The sequence below is a fragment of the Anser anser genome, assembly GCF_964211835.1.
Source record: "Anser anser genome assembly, chromosome: 2".
Lineage (NCBI taxonomy): Eukaryota > Metazoa > Chordata > Aves > Anseriformes > Anatidae > Anser > Anser anser.
The window spans coordinates 103,904,858-103,922,160 of record NC_139721.1 but is presented as its reverse complement, the minus strand read 5'-3'; the positions used below and the strand labels follow the sequence as shown (position 1 = coordinate 103,922,160).

Genomic DNA, 17,303 nt, shown 5'->3' with positions numbered 1-17,303 from the left:
AATACAAAACAGTAAATATCTTTGCTGTAGAAGCAAAAGCAGATTTTACAATCATTGGGCTAGTATTCATCCACATGTTTTTAATAGCCCATTTAATATGACCTGATATGATTTGCATCTGTTGTAGAGGGAGCATGTATTTCATCTTAATGACTTTATTGGATAATTTGACAATTGATAAATTAAATCTTGTTATGTATTATGAGAATAGACTTAATTTGAATGTTGATACCAACATTCCTTTTTTGATATTGGAAAATTAAGTTCATTATGGCTACAAATACCGTTCTGGGATTTTTTCCCCAGAATTTGATAGAACGCTTGGTGTTGATTTCTAGATAAGGTAGTAAGATGACACTTAAAACCTAGAAATAATAGAGCACAACCATATTTCCTAAATGTTTATTTCAACTTAGATCTTATTTATGGATTAATATCCTTGGAATTTGAAATTTGGCCTGGGAAAAGTCTGAGACAGGGAACAAAATAAACCCCCTGTGATTCAGGTGGAAACAGTTAGAGACCTGCTACTCTGCCTGGACAGTCACAAGTCCATGGGGCCAGATGGGAGCCACCTGAGGGTGCTGAGGGAGCTAGTGGATGTGATTGGCAAGCTGCTTTCCATCATCTATCAGTGGTCATGGTCACTTGGAGAGGTTGTGGATGACTGGAGACTTGCTAATGTGACACCCATCTGTAAGAAGGGTCATAAGGAGGGTCTAGGGAACTACCAGCCTGTCAGCCTGACCTTGGTGCCAGGAAAGGTGATGGAACAGGTCATTTTGAATGCAATCACACAGCATAAGCAGGACGACCCAGGGATCAGGCCAGCACGGGTCCATGAAAGGCAAGTCCTGACTGACCAACCTCATCTTCTTCTATGACTGGGTAGATGAGGGAAAGGCTGTTGATGTAGTCTACCTAGACCTCAGCAAGGCTTTTGACACGGTCTCCCACAGTATTCTCCTGGAGAAGCTGGCAACCCATGGCTTGGACAGGTACACGCTTTGTTGGGTTAAAAGCCAGCTGGATGGCCAGGCCCAGAGAGTGGTGGTGAACAGAGTGAAATCTAGCTGGCAACCGGTCATGATGGTATTCCCCAGGGGTCAGTGCTGGGGCTCATCCTCTTTAATATCTTTATTGATGATTTGGATGAGAGAATTGAGTGCACCCTCGGCAAGTTTGTAACTGACACCAAGTTGGGGGGAAGTGTTGATCTGCCTGAGGGTAGGGAGGCCCTGCAGAGGGACCTGGACAGGTTGGATCGATGGGCAGAGGCCAATGGGATGAGGTTCAACATGGCTAAGTGCCGGGTCCTGCACTTCGGCCAAAACAACCCCATGCAACACTACAGGCTTGGGGCAGAGTGTCTCGAAAGCTGTGCAGAGGAAAAGGATCTGAGGGTGCTGATTGATGCTCGCCTGAACATGAGCTGGCAGTGTGCCCAAGTGGCCAAGAAGGCCAACAGCATCCTGGCTTGTATCAGGAATAGTGTAGCCAGCAGGAGCAGGGGGGTGGTCGTCCCCCTGTACTCTGCTCTGGTGAGGCTGCACCTTGAGTACTGTGTTCAGCTTTGGGCCCCTCACTACAAGAAGGACATCGAGGCCCTGGTGCGTGCCCAGAGAAGGGCTATGAAGCTGGTGAAGGGCCAGGAACACAAGTCCTGTGAGGAGCGGCTGAGGGAGCTGGGGTTGTTTAGTCTGGAGAAGAGGAGGCTCAGGGGAGACCTTACTGCTCTCTACAGGTACCTGAAAGGAAGGTGTGGGGAGCTGGGGATCGGCCTCTTCTCACAGGTAACTAGTGATAGGACTAGAGGGAATGGCCTCAAGCTGCACCAGGGCAGGTTTAGGTTAGAAATTAGGAGATGTTTCTTCTCAGGAGGAGTAGTCAGGCACTGGAACAGGTAGCCCAGGGAGGTGGTGGAGTCACTGTCCCTGGGGGTGTTCAAGGAAAGGTTGGATGTGGTGCTTAGGGACATGGTTTAATGGGTGATATTGGTGGTAGGGGGACAGTTGGAACAGATGATCTTAATGATTCTTAATTATTCTGAATGATTCTTAATTATTCTTTGAATTTATTTTTTTAAACTAACTGTATTTTTTCATTAATTGACTTGCATTTGTGTAACTGCTAATATGTGCATTGTGAGAGGTAATACTGGATTTTTTGTGGAAAACAGAATCTTCATGCTTGCAGAGTTGAAATCCAATTTTCGCTTAACTAAATTTACTAATTCAGATAAGTGACTTACAGTGAAACATGCATGTGGATTTAGCATACAGACAGTCCAAGAACTACTGCTGTCTTTCCTTTTCGTTGCTGAGTTAAGAAAACCTCTAAAAAATGCTTGTCTCTATTTCCTGAGTCCTTCAGACCTAATTGGTCTGAGCTGAATTTAGGGTGGATTTCAAAAGCTCTTCTTAGATTTTTCACAGGTTGGCTCCATTCACCTCAGTTCACAGGCCAAGCACTTTTACCTGACTATATGCGTATAATTATCAGATATGCCAGCCTGGCTGGATGTTTAGGCTGGCCACATGTTCACACAATGTATGCTGAATATATTTTCCCTTAAGTCGGATATATTCAAGTATGTACGTGTGCATACTTGAAACTTCAGACCTTTGGAACTTCAAACCTTTGTGCTTTTGAACTGCAAAAAGTGCAAACAGAATTCTCAAATGAAATCTCCAGTTTGACCTCCATACAAACCTGTCACCATGTTTCATGCAGATTTTAAGTAAGAAATTCAGAAAATCCATCATGCAGGGCAGTCTACAGATCCATTATTCTGAGTAGTCTGTGTGTGTATCCTGAAGGCATTGTACTTGAAATGTAGTGAAGTGGAGATGCATCTTTGCTGTAGACAGATGCAGATTTTTATCTGCCTCTTCATGCGTCCTTCTGTGCCAAGCAGCTTCCACACTAAATGTCCAGTTTGTGGTTATGGAGTGGGTTACAAGCCTGTCATTGTGACTGATATTTTATTGCTATTTATTATTTATTTTTCCCTTTTGACAGGTACTGTTGAAATAAAAATAAAATAAAGAGGGAATGCATTTCCTTTACCTAAGACAGGAGATGATACGTGAGTGTAGAGTTTTAGGAAGAATTAGAGATAAAATTAAATAAGTCTTTATTTATTTATTTTATTTTTATTTTTAATTTTTGCTCAATCAGATAGAACACCTCTTTCCTGTGGTGATTCCAGAAATAATTGTCTGATGTCTCTGGTTTCTGATTGTACTGCAGACTGTTAGGCTTACTTCTCCCAGCTAAATTCATGAAAGTTGTATGGCCCTTGTGTATAGCAATGTAAAGGCCCCGGTCAACAGCTGGTCTGAGGAATTCATGTGGGTCTAAGGACAGTTAGCTATTTAAACTGAAAATCACTTGATATTCTTACCATTAAATATGAGTAGATGTTGGCTATAGGTTCCAGTGTGTGTGCTGTTTCCTGCCTGAATGCAGTAACAGCTCCTTCCTCAACTGAATGTGGTGAGTTTCCCTGATAAAATGATTCCAGATCATTTTGCAGGTGGATGTCCCCCAGTCACTGGCAATATTCCTTGCCTTCTCTCCTTTTTTGTCTTCTTCCCAGCCCTCCCCTTTTAGCAGAGGCTTTGGTCTCAGCTTTGAGATCAAGCTGATTAGGTGTCCCCTGGAACGTCCTTGTTCTGACTGACCTGAGTGCATCTGCAGTGTGACCAGCAGTGCTCCCCAGTCTGAGAACTTGATGCAAAGGTGCCTGCTGCAGCTCTGCACAGAGCTGGCGTGGAGGTAGCAATGCGTGTGTGTCTGGGCCGTAGTCATGGTGTGCTGATGGGTTGTAGACGTGGAGTCATCAATACAGGAAAGCCTTGACAGTCCTTTGAGTAATATACAGCATATTTTGAATTCAAAGTACTTCCAGAGCATTTCCATGCCCTTGACAACGGGTTACTGTGTGAAATTATAATATAATGTAATTATTCCACTAGTCGTCTTTATCATTCTCTAGTATACAAAGTAATAAAGTCTTCTGTGATTAACTTTTCAGCCAAAAAAGGCATCTTTGTAAGCACCGTGGTGCAATCAAACTGACAGTATTTATTCTCCCTAGAGCTTTGGTAATAGCTTACTGAAAAGCAGGTACCTTGATTTAATCCCGCTAGCACTATTTTGCATTGCTGTACAGAGGGATGGCTCAAGATAAATCAGTAACAGAGGAAGGGATGATGTCAGTTTAGGGACAAAGTGCAGTTACAGGAGATGGGATAATACAGATTCAGTTTGTCGGGGATACTTTGCGAGGAACCTTTGTACAACATTGCTAGGCCGATTTATTAACTTGTTGATCCATGCCCAGGTATTTCTGAATACTTTGCTTCTCTTGTCCCTTTTGGTTTATTGATTTCATTGTACATCCCTGCACTTAATCTAGAAATGACTGATGTTATTGTTATTTATCATTTGTAGTGCCACCATACCAGGGAGCCCCATATGTTTACATCATTTTCTTCCCTGCATCTCCTCTCATCCCTCGCTCTGGTTTGAAAAGATCGATCAGTGGGCCTGGTTCCTTGCTCAGGTGAAGGCTTTGTTATCCCAAATCAAGGTGCCTTGTCAGAGGTGTTCAGACAGTGGCCAGGGACTCTCGTGTTCCCTGTATCGTTTCTCAGGTCATGGGCTCAGACCATTCAGTTGAAAGTTAGCTCATGAACTCATCTTCTTTCACAGTCACTAGGAAAATTAGAGTAAAGGAGATCCTCAGGGGTTAGGTAGAGTGTATCTTTATGCATGTCAGTTCTTTTCTTTTTTTTTTTTTCTTTGCTTTTCCTGTACCATGATTAACAAATTCAGTACTGTGCTAATCTGGCTCAGTCAACTCCATCTGGTTGTTTCTCCTGATAATGCAAGGTCTCTGAGGGTGGAGACATCTTCCAAATATTAAAAACCTGTGTTTGTTTCAGAGCTGACCTCTGAAATGGATGAGTGGCTCTCCTGCTGTTGGTAGCAGAGGAACCCCTTACCCTGGCTGCTCCTTGGGCCATGTAGGGCCAGAGCAAGAACTTGGAAGGGGTGCTGGAGGGGTCACGTTCAGCTGCATGTTGGGGCAGAGCATGACTTTCACTGCAGCGATGGTCTGTTGTATTTTGGGGTGTGGTTGCCCTATAAAGGGGCTGACCTTTGCACCAGCTTGGCTATGGGGCTAAGTTGCTGAAACAATGGGTCCTATCCAAAGTAGCCTTTTGAGCAAAAGGTTTGTGCAGAATGGGAATGGATCACTACTGAATAGGGAAAGGCCACTGTTGGGAGCATGGGGAAGAAGTACATGGGTTGCTACTTTCCTCACGATTTATGTTTTACACTGTCTTTACTTTGCTTCTGAGCTAGAAATCTGTGACAGTGGTTAGTGAGTTAAAATGTGGGAAACGTAATATTTGGAATGGAAGAGTGAAAAGTGAGATCTGGGTGGTGCAGCAGGAATATCCTCTCAGATGATTAATTTCTGTTTGAGTTACTGGAGGTTTTCAGAGTGATAAGGGAATTCAGTATTGAGTAGCTATTAGGTGCATTGCTTTTAATGGAAAAAATATTTGGATGAGAGGCGGGCACCACATCTGCCTTCTCAGAGACAGGCTGTTCACAACAGTGATTGGCATTGGATAAATGGGATATGTAAAAACAAGTATCAGGGGGCAGTAATTCATTTATTTACTCAAAACATATGAGATACCATGGAAAATGAAATGGAAGATGAATGTGCAGTGACACAAATCTCAATAAGAAATCCAGCTTTAGTGTTTGAGACTCTACTTCTGCCTTCACATTTTCACAGATATGTCCTCTGGTTTGCCAACCCTAGGGCAGCCTACGCAGCAGTGTCTTGTAGCATATGTTTCTGTTTTCTGCTTATTGCCTCCCAATTTTTTTCTGTACACTTCGTTTCTCATCTTCCGTGCCTACAGAAAAAAAACAGCTGGATCACTCAAAACATAGTTGTTGGGCCTGCAAATCTAAGAAGGTCTTTCAAGGATTGTGGAGTTTACCTGTTGCCCAGATTGGAAACTCTCTAATTTGCACCAGAATTGATGCAACAGCAGTGACAGGACCATGACTAGAATTACTGCAGCCCCTTGGTGCTGGTCTGTAGATAAAGCAACTGTGCCTGGTCATTTCAAGAAAATGGACTGTTTTCCTGAAGGATAGGGAAATCTTGCTTTTGGCTATTCCAGGTCAGCAGGAAGGGGAAGCTTGGTTCAGTGTTGCATCATGAAAAGAATAAATGTTGTTTGAGTTCTGGTTGCAGATGCTGATGATGGAAAATGAAAATGGTATGACACAGCCTAAGTTGTATAGATTTCAAAACTTGTTACAGATTGCTTGCAATTAAGTGAAATTGTGGCTTGAAGTTGAACGTTACATGATACGAGTGAAAGAAAGCCCTTGTTTCTCACCTAAATTTAATTTTTGCAGAAACGCTTTTTTTTTTCTGGAGCACCTCTCCTGTGAGAACAGGCTGAGGGAATTGTAGTTGTTCAGCCTGGAGAAGAGAAGGCCCCAGGAAGGCATTAGAGCGGCCTGCCAGTTTCTAAAGGGGGCCTACAGAAAGGCTAGGGAGGGACTCTTCCTCAAAGAGTGTAGGGATAGGACAGGGATTAATGGATTTAAACTAAAAAAGGGGAGATTTAGATTAGCTATTTGGAATAAATTCTTCACTCAGAGGGTGGTGAGGCCCTGGCACAGGTTGCCTATAGAAGCTGTGGCTGCCCCATCCCTGCAGGTGTTCAAGGCCAGGTTGGATGGGGCTTTGGGCAACCTGGTCTGGTGGCAGGTGTCCCTGCCCGTGGCAGGGGGTTGGAACTGGGTGGTCTTTAAGGGCCCTTCCAACCCAAGCCAGCCTATGATTCTATGATTCTCTGTGTGTGATTCTGTGTACAAAAGAAGTTTAGGGAATGGCAGCCCTATGCAACTACATCAAACATCCTAATGTTGACTAATAACAGCAATCTGTCATACAAACATATCAAAATAATTGGCTGTGCTTCGTTGATAATGTTGATCAGACTGCATGGCAGTACCTTCTGCCACCAAAATGATTTACAGTAAGCGTGCAGATGTTATTTACGATGACCTCCTAATTCTTCTAGAATGAGGGACTGTATTTCTTCTTGCACATGATAATCTTAGCTCTTTTTAAAATGAGCTCTGTTCACTCAGCCAAATTATTTGGGAAAAATAAGTAGTTAATTAAAATGTCTGGTGCTATAACACTGTCTGAAGTTTAATATTAGCAAAATTTTGGCTGAGCTTGCTAAGAGTGAAGGAAATTGCTCTTACTGCCAGAAAAGGTGTTATATGGTATTTTGCAAAAAGTACTGAACAGAAAGTCTTTACTTTATGGTGTATTCTTACCTAAGTCTGCATTAGTTATTTCCTACTTACATTCTGACAATCTAGCAAAATCCTTTATGTGCTTTACAACAATTTGAATGAAGTGATCAAAGTGGTTTTAGGTTTGGTTGTTTGTTTATTTGTTTCAGTTAATCCATTTAAAACAATGTATTTTACGTTCCACTGCCCTGCATTCGGATACCAATTTTAGTAGTTAGCTGTCACATTCAAAAAAACGATATAGTTGAAAGCTGCAGCTTCGCATTTCATTTGCATTATGTGCACAGAAAAGTTGGAAACAGTATGTGGGGAATATAAGTACTGACTTGACATGAAATAGTTGGAAGTGCAACCGTGGTTCTTTAAGGTTACATGAAGAAAATTAAGAAACTGTCTTATTTTACTTAGTAATAAAATAATTTTATTGGGAGAAAAAAAAAACAGCTTTTGCTTTAAATCTGCTCTAAAAAAATATTTCCAGTGTGGATCTCCAATGTGATTCATTCAAATGAAAAAAGAAGTGAGTTGCGTACTTCCTCTGTGGTATTTTTATTTTTACTTGATGCGGCACGTAATTCTAGAGTGCTTAGTTTTTGAATTTCCAAAGGAAGCAAAAGTTTCTGTGATGACTAAAATGAGGATGCAGAGTTGATGATGATTGACACCTTTTTATACGAACTTCTTTTTTTGTAAAAGTCAAGGTGAAGAAAGTATGCATTTTAAGAATTTGAATATAGGAGAAGCAAAAGTGTTTCATGGTGATGGGACTGAGAGAGAGGCCAAAACCAAAGCCTAACACCCACAGCAAACGGGAACTGCTGAGTGCCTCGACATGACTATATAGCTGCGCGCTGATGGCTTGCCCAGATCATACACGATTTCCATGGCAGCACCAGTGACTGAATCCTTATTTGTCTCGGTTTCTTGATCGCAAGACAGTTGCTTTCCAAACCTTTTGGATGGGACTTATAATACTGAAGACTGGAGAAGAGATGACTAATTCACAATGAATAGTGAAAGTAGGGCGTTACCTCCAGATGCCATGGGTGGACAACTCATAATTAGGCAGACGTGAAATGAAAGGCGTTGGAGATTTTGCTTAAGAGAAAACTATTAAGTGTCTGAATGTACTGGAATGTGTTGGTATTTAGGGTACGAGTTGCAGCTTAAAAAGCAAAGCCTCTCATCACAAGTAATTTTCGTGGTCAAATTCAGGCACAGGACTGCAGTCCCATTATGTAAGTAAAAGCACAATGGGTTCGTGCAAAAAAATGAGCAGCTGTAATGCCTTCTGTCAGCAGAGGAAGGCTGCTCTCTGTGTAATGCTTGCGTATTGGCTTTCCTTTTGTGTTTTCTTTGGCTGGATGCTAGGGATTTTGAAACAGGAATTTAAAGATAGACTGGGAAAGAGTTACAGAGATACTGGCATTGACTGGGACTAGGGATATATCAATATATAATGCCTATATGCAAGGGGCGATTTGTCTGAGTAAGAGTCCATTTAGCAAATATCAGGAGAAACATCTGTCTGTTTCTGTTGCAGTGTGGTACGTTTTTCTGACGGAAAGAAGTAAAATCTCTGAGACTTGAAGGACTTGAAGAATATTTTTATAAAGGTGGACACAGCACTTGAGAGGATACTATAGAAAAACTTTCTCTCTAGAAAGATGGACAGGATTACTGAAAACATTTGTTTAATCTCCATATTTTATGATGTCAGTACATTAATCATCTTCAGAAAATCCAGCCCTGGAAAACATTAAGGAAGTGTTTTCTTTCCTAGTGACCTCAAACCTTCAGAAATGTCTGATAAACCTTTAACAGGACGGATTAAAGGGCAGTCACTGATGTTCATCATTGCTTGAAAATGTCTTGCAGGGAGAGGTTTTTGAGTCATAGGGTAAGGTCTGGATTTGTTCATAGGGCTGTTCTGCACCTGCTCAGTGTAGACATAACCTACCTAGCTGTCAGCCAGGTAGTTGGGGAAAGCCAACTACTTACAGTTCAGGCAAGGTTCAGTCAAAATAATGTATGTGGAAGAATTGCATAAGCTAAAAAAAAAAAAAAAAAAAGTGCACATAAAGCCCTAGTGATCTTCTGATGTCTCTTCTCACAGTTTCTTGAAGTTGCAAGTGTTTTTTAGATCTCTGATCAAAATGCAGAAGTAGGTGTTGATATCTTTTTTTCTTTTCTTTCTAACAGCAGTAGTTTAAAATAAAGGCCAGCGAGAATGAAGGGAAGTGGAAAAGAAGTTTCCAGATGTGATTGTGTGTTAGAATAGGACTTTACGGAAATTTAATATCATGCTTGCATGTCCTGAGTGTTGGTATTAATGACTCTATTAGGTCAGGTTCCTACAGCAGTCATGTTAACCTGTATAATTGACGGGAAGCTCAAAGCACAGCAGGGTGCTCCACAGCCTCATGTTTTGTATATGCAGCTGTCAGGGAAATGGCTGGTCTTGCTTCCTTGCATGTCCCAGATACTCTGTTAGGCCACTCCACCTTCATGTGTGCACCCAACTCTCTTTAACACTTGCATTCATACCTTAGGACAATGTCTTTTAGGGGCAATATGTTCAGTCCAGTCTGCTTTTTTGCTGTATTCAGTTCTTGCAAACAAGTTGCAGCTCTTTGCACTTTAGCTTTAGTTTGCACCTTGAATTATGAACGACCCCGGAATGCTCCATTGCCCTTTGTCAACAACAGATGTACAAGGACAAATTCTGCTCTCAGTCATGTAGGGGAAGATCATGGGATCTGATCTTTTATATAGATATTGTTCAGGGTAATTCACTTCAGGCATACACTAGAGCATTGATAGAGATCAGACTGGGAGCAATCATGAGGTGGACATAAAATATTACCTATCCAATGGATTTATCACAGCTTGCAGAATAGTTAGTGGAATGGGTTCTGAATAGATCCTCTTAGCACAAGAAGGTGACAGCGTAGTGCCTTCTGTAATGTCTGTATGTGTTGTAGTGGCTTAGCTGCCCTTTGCCAGGAACCTTAGCTATCTGTACAGAGCGCTAGAAATGCCATTGTTAGGCTTCAGAAAAGCACTGTTGCTATTTAAAGGAAAGCAATATCCTATTAAGAGAAACCTAGGGGGTACTAATGCAAAATCTCTTACTGCAAAGCTCTGTGTTGCTCATAGAGCCGCTGCTGTTAGTTGGCTACACATTATTTTGTTCAATATAATGTTTGTCACCTATTCAAAACCTGAAGCATTTCACACATGAAATGCCGATGTTTCCAATACACTAAGCTGGATATTTCACTGTCCAGCTGAATGGTCCCCCTTAAGTACTCGGTTATATATCAGATGGAAGAGGGAGGTGGGGAGCAGGATATACAGCCCAGTTACAGGATGTCCTCTGCTACTAAACATGCAACATCTGACTACTGACAAAGCAGGCATTGAAGTATACCTGGAAGAGAAACTTGGTTTCCAACTTACCAAGTAATCACATTAGTTCAGACCTAAGGACTTAATGTTTATTCAGCAACCTCACAATTCAGCTAAGAGTAGCTGAGCCCCTCCACAAATTGAAAATACAACTTTGTGAATATGATGTGTGATCTTTGATTATTCAAGAATCTACTTCATCTGTGTGGAAATATATCCTGAATTTCACTTGGAAATGTATTTGTACTCTGTGGAACACTTGCTGGCGATGAAGTCAGAACTGCTGTGCTGGGCAGGGGTTTCATTTTCCTGAGCTTTCCCTTCTGCCTATCAGAATGTCAACATGTCAGCTCCTTGTGTTCATTGCTCCCAGATGGTTCAGTGATGTTTGGAAAAGGATTATAAAGCTGGGTTTGATTTTTATTTGTTTACTTATTATTTTATTTGCTATTACTTGCATCTTAATATCACTTGCTGAAATACAGAACAATTTCAATTAATTTTCTTTTGACTTTGAGAAACCCGTTTCCATTGGCCTACATGCAGATTATGCATTTGCAAAATCTATTCAGTCTTCAGAAATACCCATCAACGTTCAGTTCAGTACAAAATGCTATAGCTAAATAAATAGCAATGAGTCCTTCATAGAGGAGGAGAAATATGACTGCAAAGAAGCTTGCAAAACTGAAGGAGAAGAAAGAGGGGCTCAGCATATCATTTAAAATGCTGAGCTCTGGAGCTGACCCACTGAATGGGGGCTCAGGATACATACCACGTAGCATTCTCCTTTTAATCTTTATGAAATGATTCTATAACGATGAGGTATTCTAAACAATGAATAATCTCCTACTAAAGAAAGTTTTTTCTACTCCTTGTAAAACGTAGCTCTTATGCTGAGTCTGAGAGGTTTTAGAAACTGTCAGAGAAAACAATAACAAGGGAAAAAAATGAGTATTATCTGGCCATATACCTAGCCCAGCTAGAAGTTAATACACAAATTAAAGACAGGAGGCTGTTCATAAAGGAAAACTAACAAGCAATGGGAAGTAATCAGTGACTTTCCTAAAGGATCAGTCTTGGGACTAATCTTGCTATTTTCATTAATACCCCAACACCAAAAGGAAGAATGTGTTGCTGAATTGTATTGATAGTACAAATTTTGGAGTTTTATCCACATGTAGGAAGATATTTCTCTTTTCAATATGCTGTCTTTAGATAATTAAAATCTTTGAATCCCCTTGTACTCTTTTTGTACATGTAGGCAGAGTTGTGTAAGAAAGCACCATTTCTGTGAGCATAATGCACATTTGGGGCCTGTTCTCAATTAATTCTGTTCAGTGATCGATATCTGAGATGCAGCTCCCGTCTCGCAATCCAAATTCTTTTCAGATCAATTATATACCTCTGAAAATAGGGAAATACTGACAGATACTAGCTTAGGAACAAGAATTCCCTCACATAAATCCTGAGTGCAAGAGATAGAGATTAGCTGCACTGGCCATGTATATTTAAATAATCCTAATGATTAGAAATGCCTTGCAGAGAGTTTTATGCCACTCTGTTTAACGTCTCTTTTGCGTTTTTTTGTGTATTTTCACAGTCATGGTACTGTTGGGTCCCTTGGCTGCCGAAGGGTCATATAGAGACAGTGTTCAGAATGGCTAAAATTTGCCAGCCCAGATCCTTGAAGTCACCCCAGTAGAAGCCCTACTGTTTTCTCCTTGGTTTTCTTACCTTGAGATGAATCTTGAGAATTGGTAATCAGTCTGGAAACAGAAGTCAGTTCACATACAGTTCCTGCTTATTAACTTTAGCTCTTTAGAGCGTCTGTCATGCCACGTGATAAAAAGCAAAAGTCGTTAACCTGGAGCTCTTTTAATTAAAAAAAAAAATAACGTTGGGTTGCTGTGCATAAAGTGTTACGGGATTTGAAATTCAGGCGGCTTCTCTCTCTCCCTCCCTCCCTCCCACCTCATAGAAGATACCTCAAATGGTTGAATTTCCAGGAATGCTGCATTCCCTATTCTTCAGCTTTGCGGGACATGGGGTTCGTGTTTAGGGCAGCTTGTGTTTTCAGCATTATTTCAGGAAAGTGCTTGACTTGTGTTGTCATTTGTGCTGAGTGCCAAAGATAATGTTAGCTTTAATATGTGTTTAAATGAAGTTACAGCATTTTAGAAACATTACAGTTCTTAGTCTTGGTTCAAAGTGCATTCAAGTCCACAAAAAAGACTCTCACTGACATGGCTGGGTAGTGGCTCATGTTGTCCATGATCGATGGCATGTGTTTCCCTTCTGTCAGAGGCTGACGCTGTTCCAGCACTCTGATTTCCCTTACGCGTGCTGCCTTCATACATAAATGGACACAGATAGAGGAACAATTTCTGTTTGCACTTTACTTTCCAAGGAAAGAGAGGTGCTCTAATCAGCCCTATCAATAGGTTAGGCTCCAAAGGGCCCAATCAGCGTGGTAGACAAAAGATTTTCACGGTACTGATTATAGAGTCAGCCTGACCGTCAATTAAAATTCCCCTCTCTGAACTTTTGTTTTTAGACAAGGAAGGTCGCATAAGGGAAATTTCAAAGAAGATCCAAAAATAGCAGGTGGCTGTCACTGCTGTGCTGTGCTCAGTTTTAATCATCAGATTGGAGAAATAACATGTCTGGGTTGCACAGAAATGTACAAATGTAGGTTGACTGTTTAAATGCCAGAAATGGGTATGGAGAGGCATGGATTGTAAATTCGAGACTACAGCTGCTAACAAGCCCTTCTACTTCAGATTTTTAGTCAACACCTTTACCCTTCCGCTTGGTTGTTCAAAAGTGGTAAAAGTTGTTAGTGATCTTCTGATAAACGTATTGTAATTATGTGTGTTTCGTTGCAATTCCTGACCTGTGGGTGAGCATCTAAGATGCTTGCTTTTATTTACCAGGCTTAATAAATCCAAAGAATTTGCTACAATACAGGTAATCACTGTGAATTTATCCAGCAAATGTAAGGTTACCTTTGTTGTTTGGCTTTTTGTTTTTCCCTTTAAGAAGTTGTTGTTGTTGTTTGGGTTTAGTTGCTGTGATTTATGGTGATTATTATCTTTGGTTTTCTGCACTTCAGTTTACTCTAGGTGGCAAAGAAGGCATGTTGGCTTTCTTTGGTATTGTTCAAATACCAAGTAAACAGATTCATATTTTGTTAGTTTCAAGCAATCGCCATGATTTCCTGATCAATAGACTTTTCTTTTGAAAGGGAGCAACATAATTAATGCAGAAGAACACTTTCATTGCTTCTATCTTCACATCAAATATACGGTATAAAAAAGCTATCCTCCATCAGAAGCCACATGCTGCCTCATTAAAAACACAAACAGGAAACATTTTATTTACTTTGAAAAAGACCGTATCAAAATAGAAAGAGGGGAAGGGAGGAGAGGCTGCAGCTGTTGCAGTCAAAGTTTCAAGTACATTGCCCTTTTTTTAACACTCTCAAATTTGACAAGTTCATGTAGCTATTGGTTTGCAGAGGTATGCATATGTTTACATATATTTACTGGGTTTGTCTCATGCCACCAGGCAATACTTGCTTAATAAATCAAGCAGTGTTATGTATGGTTAGAAAGAAGTGATGGTCAAAAATGGATATTCTTTGTTTGTTCTGGGGGGGGGGGGGGTTCACTGGAGTGTAGATCTCCATTATTTGGCTTACAGTGCATACGCTTCATCATGATTAATAAATTCCTGTAGTTAATCTGAATGGCAGCACCACCTAATGTGCAATTGGAAGAGTCAAATCATCAGCCACCCCAGAACTGAGGGCCAGGCAATCTGTACAGTATTAGTTTTGTGCTGATGCCAAGCGGCCAGCCAAATTTGAGTCCAAAAAATGAAAGAAAATGCATTTCACTTAATTATGTATTTTTGGCTATTTAAATATCCAATATCATTTTCTCCAATTACACTTCCTTTTTATGGACTCTACTACAAAAATCAAAAGCCAATTCATATAACTAAGCTGATCAGAACAGAAGCTTTTCAATACTAGTCGTTCAACAGTATTTTAAACTACCAAAAGAAATCAGTGAACATGACTGCTTTGCTTTCTGTATTTGCATCCTACTCCCCAAATGCAAAAGGATTCAACTGACTAATTTCCTCCTAGTTTGTAGTTCATAGAGGTAAACCAGCTCCATGGTTTTGGTGCCATCTTGCTACATAAGTCTCCAGTAACTTATGGCTTATAGGAAATCTATGCAGCTTTTATAACTATCAGCAGCTTAAGCTAGAGGGTCTTGTTCTCTCTCTTTTTCCAATCCTGCCCCTTTTAAATGTTATCAGGAACATTCCAGTCTGCTCCCTCTCCGCCCCATGCTAGCATTCAGTTTCCTTTCTGGGACAGTTGTTTTGGATCAGTTGTGAAACACTTGACCAGCAGTAAAGAAGGCCACTGTCTGGGTGACTTGTCACCTCCAGAATGCTTCCCAAGCTGGTCTTTGTTGTTGTTGTTTTCTTTCTGATACTGATTGGGTGTTCTGGTCTCTCCACACCATCCCCCTAATATAGAAAGAATGGTAGAACATAATAACTGTCATCTATTAAACTTGGCTGACTATGCATCCACACATCTATGTTCTTGGCTAGGCCTGGTCCACGACTTGCAGTCAGACCCTGGGGCCCCTTTCAGCACCTGGTCTAGAGCAGCACTTGTCTTGGATCCATTTCACTCCAGGGTGTAAATATTTGTCTGCATATTTGTGTGCAAAAATGTTTGGGGGTTGAAAACATTCAGGTGATTGCAGCTAATATATGAAGGTTGTAGATGTTAGGGGTTTTTCTTCAAGCGGGCAAAAATGGAAGAGGGATCCAGGAGGTGAAGTGGCTGAAATTCCCTAGGGCCAGAAATTTACATTACAAAGAGGAGAACTAGAAACCCTCTGCCCCTTTGCAGACCCCATCAGGTTCTCTGAGCTGGAAATATTGCGTACCCATATAGTGCATGTAAGGGAAATATACGTTAGGGAAGTCTGAACCACATGATGCATGGGAGAAGGCTGAGGGAGACCAACTCATTCAACTTCCAGAAGAGAAGTGAAAGGGAGATGACGTTACTGGGTTCCCCTTCCTTTTGGGAGGGCAGAGGAGACAGAACCAGACTCTTCTTCAGACCACTTCGGCGTGATCAAGCAGTGGAACAGGTTGCCCAGAGAAGTTAAGGAATCCTTGGAGGTGCTCAACATGGACTGGAAATGGCCTTGAATAACCTGAGCTAGTCTGAGCTACAGCGAGTGAAATGTTGGACTAGATGACTTGCCAAAGTGCCCTCCAACTGAAATTATTCTGTGAATCTGTAGCTGTTACTTAGCAGGCCTGTGAGGTGCTGGGATTGACGGGTGTGTTACTGTTCTGTTGGGTGAGGCGGCAGGTAAGGCTTAGCAAAAGGAGAGTCTTTAGAAATGCCATTTAATTTATACAGCTTCCTTAAACTTCACCGTTTGTCTTTGCGGTGGTTTCGAGAGGCTCTATAAGCTGTCTAATCTCTTTTCTTTTAGCTTCAGGATATATGATTTTCCTCTGTCTGCCATTAACACTATACATGAGTGCATCTGTGTTGAGATTGATACCTCAGAATTGAGCCTTACTTCAACAACAGTCATTAAAAGACTGAACTGGATATCACTGGTGCACTTGCTGAGCACAGCCAGACACAGGCTTCAAAAGCTAGACTCAGAGGTCTTGCCATAGGAGGGCCTTGGAAATAGAGTGCAAATGAGGATATCTTAAATATTCTGTCCTAATTATATTTTCATGCTTATAAAGATTAGGAAAAAAAAAAAAAAGAACAAACATAACTTTCTTTTACTAAGAGATTAATGAGGACATGGGGGAATGGACATCTACACACTGCGGTCGTCAAATCCACAGCATGCTGTGATGCATACTATTTCTAAAAACGGGAGAAGTACTGAGATGTTCAGATTGACATTTCAGTGCCTCTCTGGTTTCAGTGCCTGTCTGAAATATAGGGTTCGATAATCCTATTATGTGTGTCTGGCACACTCTTCCTTCTTTAGCAATGTGCCTCCTATAACTGCTATAATGAGACAGAACAGCCAAAGTCTAATTCTGTGTGTGCCTCATCCTATCACTCAGCAAAGTTATATCGTCATCAGATGCAATCTATTGTTTTCTTTCCTGCTGTGTGCTATTGATTTTTCTAACCTTTCTTAATGTTACATTTGCTTGGCTTTTTAACTTTCTTACCAAAGGTTAATGTTATTAAGTTGAGCAGATTCTATAAAACTACAACCATTATTGCCTATCTTGCAATTACGATAGCGTCCTTTCATTAAACCCTGGCTGCATCAGAAAGCTCTGTCTTGAAGATGTTCGTCATTTGTGAATATGGTGAAGGTTGACAAGAACTGCACCTGAACTGTTGTCCAGTTTTGTGGTATAAAATATTAGATTTTTTATGTCAGGAGTAACAGATTTACCAAAAACTCTCACCATCAGTGAACATGAAC

The 17,303-nt window shown here is 41.0% G+C and overlaps 1 protein-coding gene across 36 annotated transcripts in view; it reads left to right on the top strand.

The window, feature by feature from the left end:
• Positions 1-17,303, top strand: part of TPK1 (thiamin pyrophosphokinase 1) — a 327,683-nt gene that overhangs the window by 175,716 nt on the left and 134,664 nt on the right. Inside the window, exon 1 of one of the 36 annotated variants that reach the window (XM_083822045.1) lies at positions 15,655-16,201. The exons of the other annotated variants lie outside the window; for them this stretch is intronic. The gene's annotated coding sequence lies outside the window, so the exon portion shown is untranslated. Of the gene's footprint in view, positions 1-15,654; positions 16,202-17,303 lie in introns of those variants that run through there. 36 annotated transcript variants of the gene reach the window in all.